Source organism: Austrofundulus limnaeus, unplaced genomic scaffold (assembly GCF_001266775.1).
Source record: "Austrofundulus limnaeus strain Quisiro unplaced genomic scaffold, Austrofundulus_limnaeus-1.0 Scaffold10, whole genome shotgun sequence".
NCBI lineage: Eukaryota > Metazoa > Chordata > Actinopteri > Cyprinodontiformes > Rivulidae > Austrofundulus > Austrofundulus limnaeus.
In genome coordinates, this window is record NW_013952412.1 from 4025965 (window position 1) to 4033751 (window position 7787).

Genomic DNA, 7787 nt, shown 5'->3' on the forward strand with positions numbered 1-7787 from the left:
CACACACACACACAAAAAAGAAAAAAAAGACCCCCACCCAAACCACTACAATTTTGGGATGCACCTAGTGGCATGACATTTATTAGGAATAAAGACTTTTGAGTTCTGGTGCATTTGTGCGTGCGGGGGTCATTATGTTACCACTATGCACTATCTAGTTTTTTCTCACTCTGTCACACCAAACTGAACATCTTTGGTTTCCTCTGATGATAAATTCCAGACCTTGCAGGCSGTTAATGTGATTGGACTTAAAACATGCCTCAGTTTTAGTACCTCATGTTAATATGAATAAAATATTGGATTTACTGCAATAACTGTAACATGGCTTCAGCTTTCCCTATAAAATAGCACTTTTTATCGTTTCTCAGTTTGTGCTGCRATTAAACTTTTCTGTCTCCAAAGGATCTTAGTTTGCAGTTCCAATTCTACAGTTTGCTGCTTTATTATGACCCTCATCTTGGTTTATTACCCAACTGAATTATCAGTGGTATCATCRTGTATTCACTTGCCTCAGAAACACACACGTACTTTTTTCTGTCCACAATCTATTAAAGAAACCCCAGCATCCCAGTCAGAAATGAGTAACACCTAAAGCACAGATTATATCAGGAAAACAGAGGGGTACGAAAACAAGTTTTATGTAAAAGTACAGGGATTTGAGGTTGTGGATGGTGTGAYACAGAGACAGAGCGAGATAATACCCTGATGCAGTGATGATCTCTAAGATGAAGAGCAATTCCCACGGATAATAGAAGCTACAAGTTAGAGCGAAATACATCTGTTTATTGCCTGGAGGCTGGTGTGAAAGGCTGTCTGTGTGCACGTGAGGGGAAGGTGGTGGTGGTGGTGTGTGTGTGTGTGTGTGGGGGGGGGGTGATGGTGCGAGTTGATGGATGGATATGTGCTCGTCTTAGAGTGGAAAGCACTCGCACCCCTGTAGCTTTCATTTTTATGGCAGTTTATATTAGAAAGTGACCAGTATGGGTGCAGTGAGTGAAAAATGTTTGATTGTGAGATAAAGTTAATGTCTGCTACATGGGGGTAAAAGACATCGAGGACACGGGATTACACTTCTATATAAACTGCATAGTTTGTCTAGAAATGAAGAGGAAGAACCATCAGATGGAACTGCCTCATTTCTTTTATTGAATAAAACGATAAGCCCAAATTCTCSCTAGTTTTATGAAAATGGCTCAAAATGCTTAATGCTGGAAACACGTTTTTAAAGCAGAAAAAATTTAAGGTGGATTTAAAACAACTATTTATAGAAATAACAGGCATCTCCAAGGACATACTWTTATTTTCTGAGCACCATCAAACATAATTCCTATGGTTAAAATAGTGTAGACCATGTTAGGAAACTGATGACTGGATGCTAACTTTGCACTTAGAAGAACAAACAGATAAGGTAAAAAAAAGAAACATAAGAACATACTGAAAATTAGCATTTAATGAACTAATTAAACATGGAAGAGTTTTAACCTCTATTTTCAACATCTCTCTTTTTGTAAATGTTTCTGCTTTTGCTCCTTGAACTCCTTCTGGTTGGAAAAAACACTGAACAGCGAGGCTTGTTACAAGTTTTGACTCACTTGCTAGGGGGTGTTAAAATTAAGGTGACCCATTTTTGCTGGGTAATCAGTAGCTGCGTTTCCATTGCAAATGTGCGCAAAACTTTGTYGATATTCTGTTAATGTCGAAAAACACAGTTTCGCAGTTGTGGTGTTTCCTTTAAGTAAGAAATGCTATTAAAGTCACGCGTGAATACGTTTGTTCTTGCGATAAGTCATTACAAACATGGCGGCAACAGATGCAAACACATAGCATATTGCTACCACGACACTAGCACTCATCATTAGCCGTCAGAGGACACATTGGCTACTTATCGAGGCTTTTGAGTGACAAGCCCCTTATACGCAGGAGCAGCTACATATGCGGCGTTTTTGGGAAATTGTAGTCGGTGAGTTTACTACTTTCTTTTACAACTTTGTTGATTTCACTACTTCTACTTCCTGTTATCTTCTTCGTCGTCGTCTTTTTAGCCAGTAGAAACAGCCGGTTGTTGATCACATGACTCCCGTGATGCGAAAAAAAATGTTTCCATTGCACTTTTGTGAAACACACCAATTTCAATACAGCCAAAAACACCAGCGCAAGACCATTTTGTCGAAAAAAGGAAGTTTTTTCGAAATTGACGTGTTTCCATTGAGCAAATTTATTTTCAAAATTCTAATTTGCACATTTTCATGGTCAATGGAAACGCAACTAATGATAGATAATAACTTTAACTATTTAGTTTTTCATTTCACCATTTTGTGTACTACTTTTGTTTTGATTCAGTCGGTCTTGGATGTGTAAATCATAGATTTTTGTTCACATAATAATTGTCTTTTTGGAAAAAAAGCTTATTTTAAAGGGGCAATATGTAAAATCAACTTGTTTGAGCTTTTTATATTATAACATTTTCCCCTCATCAAAAACATACACAGAGTATTGTTTTCATTCATTCATGCAGTTTGAGAAATCCTGTACTGTCCTGGGGCAGTCATTCAGGAGAACACCCTAGAAACGCCTTTTAGATGCAGCTCCTCCTCTGGACTGTGCACACCTCCCCGCGACCCCTGCAGGCTTTCAGCAGCAACAACTAGCAAACAAATACCTGGTAAAACTGTGCGTTTGCTGAGCTCACAAAACTATTTCTCAGTTCACTCTTTTTCAAATTAAAAAAATGCCCTTGGGGAAATGTATTTTCAGATGCCAAGGATGACACGATTTTTAAGAAATCGTTTGATTTCATCTTGGAAGTAACCCTCATACATAAAAAAATCTATGTATTTGTGTGAGTCACTTTATGGATGAAAGCTTTCTGAGCAACATGGAATTTAACAGTAGACTAATAACAAGGTGATCACTAAAAGATGATGCAATTCCAACAATCAGAGGGATGWAAACACCATTGTCATCTGCCCAGGTAACCTGAAAAACAACTCTCGTTCTTTTTTTCGGTTGTTTGGTTGATCTGTGATCTACGGTTAGCATTCCCAACTTTTATTACTATCTGTGTTATTTAGCTGGCTTACACTACATTTTAGCAATAAATAAATTAGTTTAACATTGATGTGTGTCTGTGAGGATGACTTATCTTCCTCAATTGTGAAACTTTGCCTCTGTACTCGCTTCGGTTCTTCAGAAAATTTACTTGCGGTTAGCAGTAAGGTTCAGTTTTACCCTGAGCTGCCATTTTCCAAAACTAATATTGTTTAATGTTTTTGCTTTTATTATTATTATTCTTTCACCAAAATAGGCTACAGTGCTCCAGGTTGTAAATGGCATGAAACTGTTGTGATGACGTGCAGAAATGGGCATGATGGAAGAGGTAGGAGGTTCTTAAAGAGACAAAGGCCAATTTCAACATGTTTAGAAATGGCCATGGTGGGATTTCATGTTTATTTTTGATTCAAACATAACATTTTCATAACAACAGAAGGTGACATAGTCACTTTATTATATAATATAGAATTGAACAGCATGAGAAACACATAATATTGGCCCTTTAAAATCATATGTAGTATTTTTTTCACAGTTCAACATCAGCACTGTAGACTATTACTGCGTGCAATATTTCTGTAAAATAATAAAAAGCATTGCAAATTTAAATTAACTAAAGTTTTTGATAGATTTCTATKCACTAAACATGGGACATTTTATTTTTACTTGCTAATTCTATCACCTATTTGGTTTTAAACATTCAAATATTTATACAGTAGTTTACCATGAAAACATTTTTACATTGATTTTTTTCTAAAAGATGACTCAACTTTGTAGACATTAATGAAATGAAATTTGTAGCTTAAATTTGCCATGAAAAGAAGATGTTTGATAGATGTCAGGTCAAGTTTGAGGCAAAGTGAATGTGAAGCAGCAGTGCAGAGGAGATGACTGACTAAAGTGGGCATCTCTCATTTTAAATGACTAAAATTGCATCCTATAAAAATATATATTTTTAAAATTGTTGTTGTTGCTCAGTTTTTATAGAAATATCTTCTTCTATTATAATGCTTGTTGTTTAACACCTGCTTCTATTGTTTTTGTTGGTCTGTGCGGTCTGTGTTAACGTATAGAATGTGTTTAGAGATACAGAACTGCAAGGCTTTTGGGCATGACATTTGAGAAGAAAGAACATGAGTGTCCTCGCCTATCGCTTGCAGTTTTCTAGTCAAAGGTCAGACACAAGTGGACAGTTGAGATTCAGGAAAGGTCAGTCTTTTTTGAACAAACTTGTAAAAAGTATGATAACCAAAGCAACTTGTACCTGAGCTTTATGAAAAAAATGATAGATTTTGGATTGAAGTAAACCACTAACACATTATCAAACAAAAAAAAAATAGTTTGTGGTTTTAATTAGCGTAAAAGCACATCCCATGCACTGTCGGCAAAGATGTTAATGTGACATTTAAACCAGAAGGGTGTCCTAGACTTTCAAGTTTACATGGGAACAATGTGTTCCAAATTGCTGGTAAGAGATATTTACAAAATGTTTTCTCCCTTAAAAAAAGACTTTTCCAAATATAATTGCACAATTTAAAACAAGAACACATAGGAGACACAAGTGAGACACATGATAATTTAGTATGTTTTTACATATAAATTGTCATATTACACAAATTAAGTTCATGTGTTCTGTCTGTACAAAAAGCATGTGCAGAACACGTTCATTTCAACACATCCGATTAATACTTTTTTACAAGTAAAAACATGATTTTCTACATGTTGAGTTGCTTTAGTTGGTGGATTGGTTGGGTTGGTGTAAGGGTTGGTGGACACAAGGCAAGAACTAAGGTAAAAAAACAAAACAAAACAAAACAAAAACAATGAAAGGACTTGTCACACAATCAAAGCATCATWAACCACTTCCAATTTTAAAAGCTCACAGTAAGGCCTAGTTCCACTTCTATTTGCCAAGACGTTCTCAGTTCTGAAAGAGACAATGCCGCCACATCCTCAGCTTTGCATCGCTGACATCTTTTATTAGTTTCAGAATGAGTTCAAGCGAAATTTAAACAAATGCAAAAAAGAAATGTCACTTGAAATTGTCTCCTTTGGGTGGGTGTCCACATATTGCTTTTATCTTGGACTAAAGTACCAACAAATAAGCACTTCCTGCTGGCATTTCATCAAAAAAACCTTCTCTGACACAGCAATGCTTTCTGATTTTATGTCAACAACATCCTCACAGGACATCTCTTCTCTATTTGATTTCATGATAAACTAGCCTTACTTCTCTGATTTTTCTTTCAAATCCTTCAAGTCAGCAATTTGTTTGACATGTTTTCACTACAAACAGAAGGCATCCATCCTCGTGCTTTCATATTTTTGATTGAGTTTTAACATTTCAGTCTGACAGCTGTGGTGTTAGCATGTCACAGTCTGCAGCACTGGATAAAAAGAAACAAAGCAAACAACTTTATGTCTCATTTCTCTGAGGTTATGGGGGCAATAATTTCTGTCTGTGATGAATTACCTAAAAAAACATTGATGTCACCAGCTTTTTACTCCTCAAAAGTTCAGAGGGTTTTAATTATGCAAAAGCACTCAAAGCAACAACATACACAGATTGAAAAAAGGTGTACCCCAAGAAGGTAGCATACATTTTCTTCTCATTGGGAACAATAAAGACTAAAAGTAAATCAAGCCTTTGGTGTTTGGTCCTCTCTTAGATGCTGTCTCAGTTTCTCTGTGGAGTCTTTAAGATGTCAAACTGTCTTCTGTCTTAACGCTGAACCTCTGCTGGAGACGTTTTAACTCAAGTGGAGGCAGGAACCTCTGCTGCAGATCTCTTTGCTCATTTGATTTGTATCTGTTTTTGAGTTTTCTGTATCGTTCACTATTAGTATCTTTTGAAGGAAGAAGAAAATTGAATTATGTTTGAAGCTGTGTACTTGATAAAACAGAAGTTACTGAGTGGATGGCATTTAGGATGGTTACTTGGCCACTGGATGCAACTTATTGTTACACATGGTATTTAGGCTTTCTTTCCCTTTTACACAGATTATTTTTTAATGTTGCCTTTTTGTCAAGCTTCTATTTATCTGTCAGGGAAGTAAGATGCAAAACTATTTCTCAAATTCAATACTTMCTTACTTAAAAACTGTGTGTAGGTCTAAGGGGAATGGTGCATAACTGTAAAATAAAATCAGTTTTTGTGGCCTGGGACTGAACATAACTTGTCACACTGTACTTATTTCGACCTACTAAAGTGCATTTCCATGTAATAATGGACAAAACACATTTATGGAATAGACTCACTGAGCCAGTTCTTATCACCTCAGCGTTGTACTTTGCTTCTTTTGAACTAGTACCAAACTTGAACCAGCACAGTCTAGTATCAGTGACAGAACCTTAATACTTTCTGACAGGGTATGTGATTTCTTCAAAGGCATTTAGGTATGGCCCAGGTCTCCATAGAGCTAAAGACAGGATTCAGTAAGTAATGGCTCTGCAGAGCACAGCACCTGGCGGTCCCCGTCACCTTCTAGCTGACTGTAATCATTTGTGATAGCYCCTGTACGCTTTTCTGGCCTCCCAACAACACATGTTACACTCAGGCTTTTAAATGGACATCAAAATGCATTACCTTCAAAGCTGTAGACRGGGCGATGAATGCACAAACCCAAGAAGGAAATAAAGATTTTCTCTATCGCTCTAATAAGGTTTCTGAACTGTGCCAGGTGACATTAAAGCTTGTTATGAATAAAGATCAAGACATTTTTTTAGAAATCATGATGTATCTGAACCAATCAGTCTAACAATTTATATTAAAAATGTGAAAAAATTACATTATTCCAACAAAATTCAAGGTTTGGGTTTTTGTGAAAGGAGACAAGAAAGTTTGTTCTTTTATTTTTCAAAACAACTTCTGTTTCTCCTTCAAGTGAACAACATGGTAAATCCAGTTCTAGTTGGGTTGCATGGTAAATATGGCCTTAATGACTCAGCAGCAGGGGGCTTAGTGATTTAATGAGCAGACTATCCTGCTCCACCACGATCAAATGAGAGCCTAATTTGATTTTCCCTCTTGACCTCTATTCCTCTCTGAAAACAGAGCCCTGGGGATTTTACAAAGGCCAGAGCAGGGGAATTTTACAGGATAATGATGAGATGTTGCCCTTGATGATTGAACRTGTTTTTCTTTTCTGAACACTTGAATGTTCTTTTAGAAAATAAAACCCAAGTAAAGCACTTTTACAAGCATAGACTTGTAAGCACAAAATTTTCAAAGTGTTAAAACACGCTTTGAAGAATAAATTCAGTTTGTGAAAACGAATGGGTAATAAATAGATATACTGTGGTTGGGTGGGTGGGGAGAATATCCATCCATCCATCCATCCATCCATCCATCCATCCATCCATCCATCCATCCATTTTCTGTACACGCTTCTTCCTTTTCAGGGTTGCGTGGGTCACTGGTGCCCATATCCAGCAGTCACAGTGCGAGGGGCGGGGTACACCCTGGACAGGTCTCCAGTCCATCACAGATAAAAGTTAAATTAAATGTTAAAGTTTACGTTTAAGTATTTAAGAATGAAACACAGCCTTTGCTGTTGGTGTGCAGCTCTTTATATGATGTCATCAACCTGCAACAAAAGCAACCACTGATGCTGCTAAGGCTGCTAATGCTGCTAATGCTTGTAATGCTTGTAATGCTTGTAATGCTGCTAATGCTGCTAATGCTGCTAATGCTTCTAATGCTGCTAATGCTGCTAATGCTTCTAATGCTGCTAATGCTG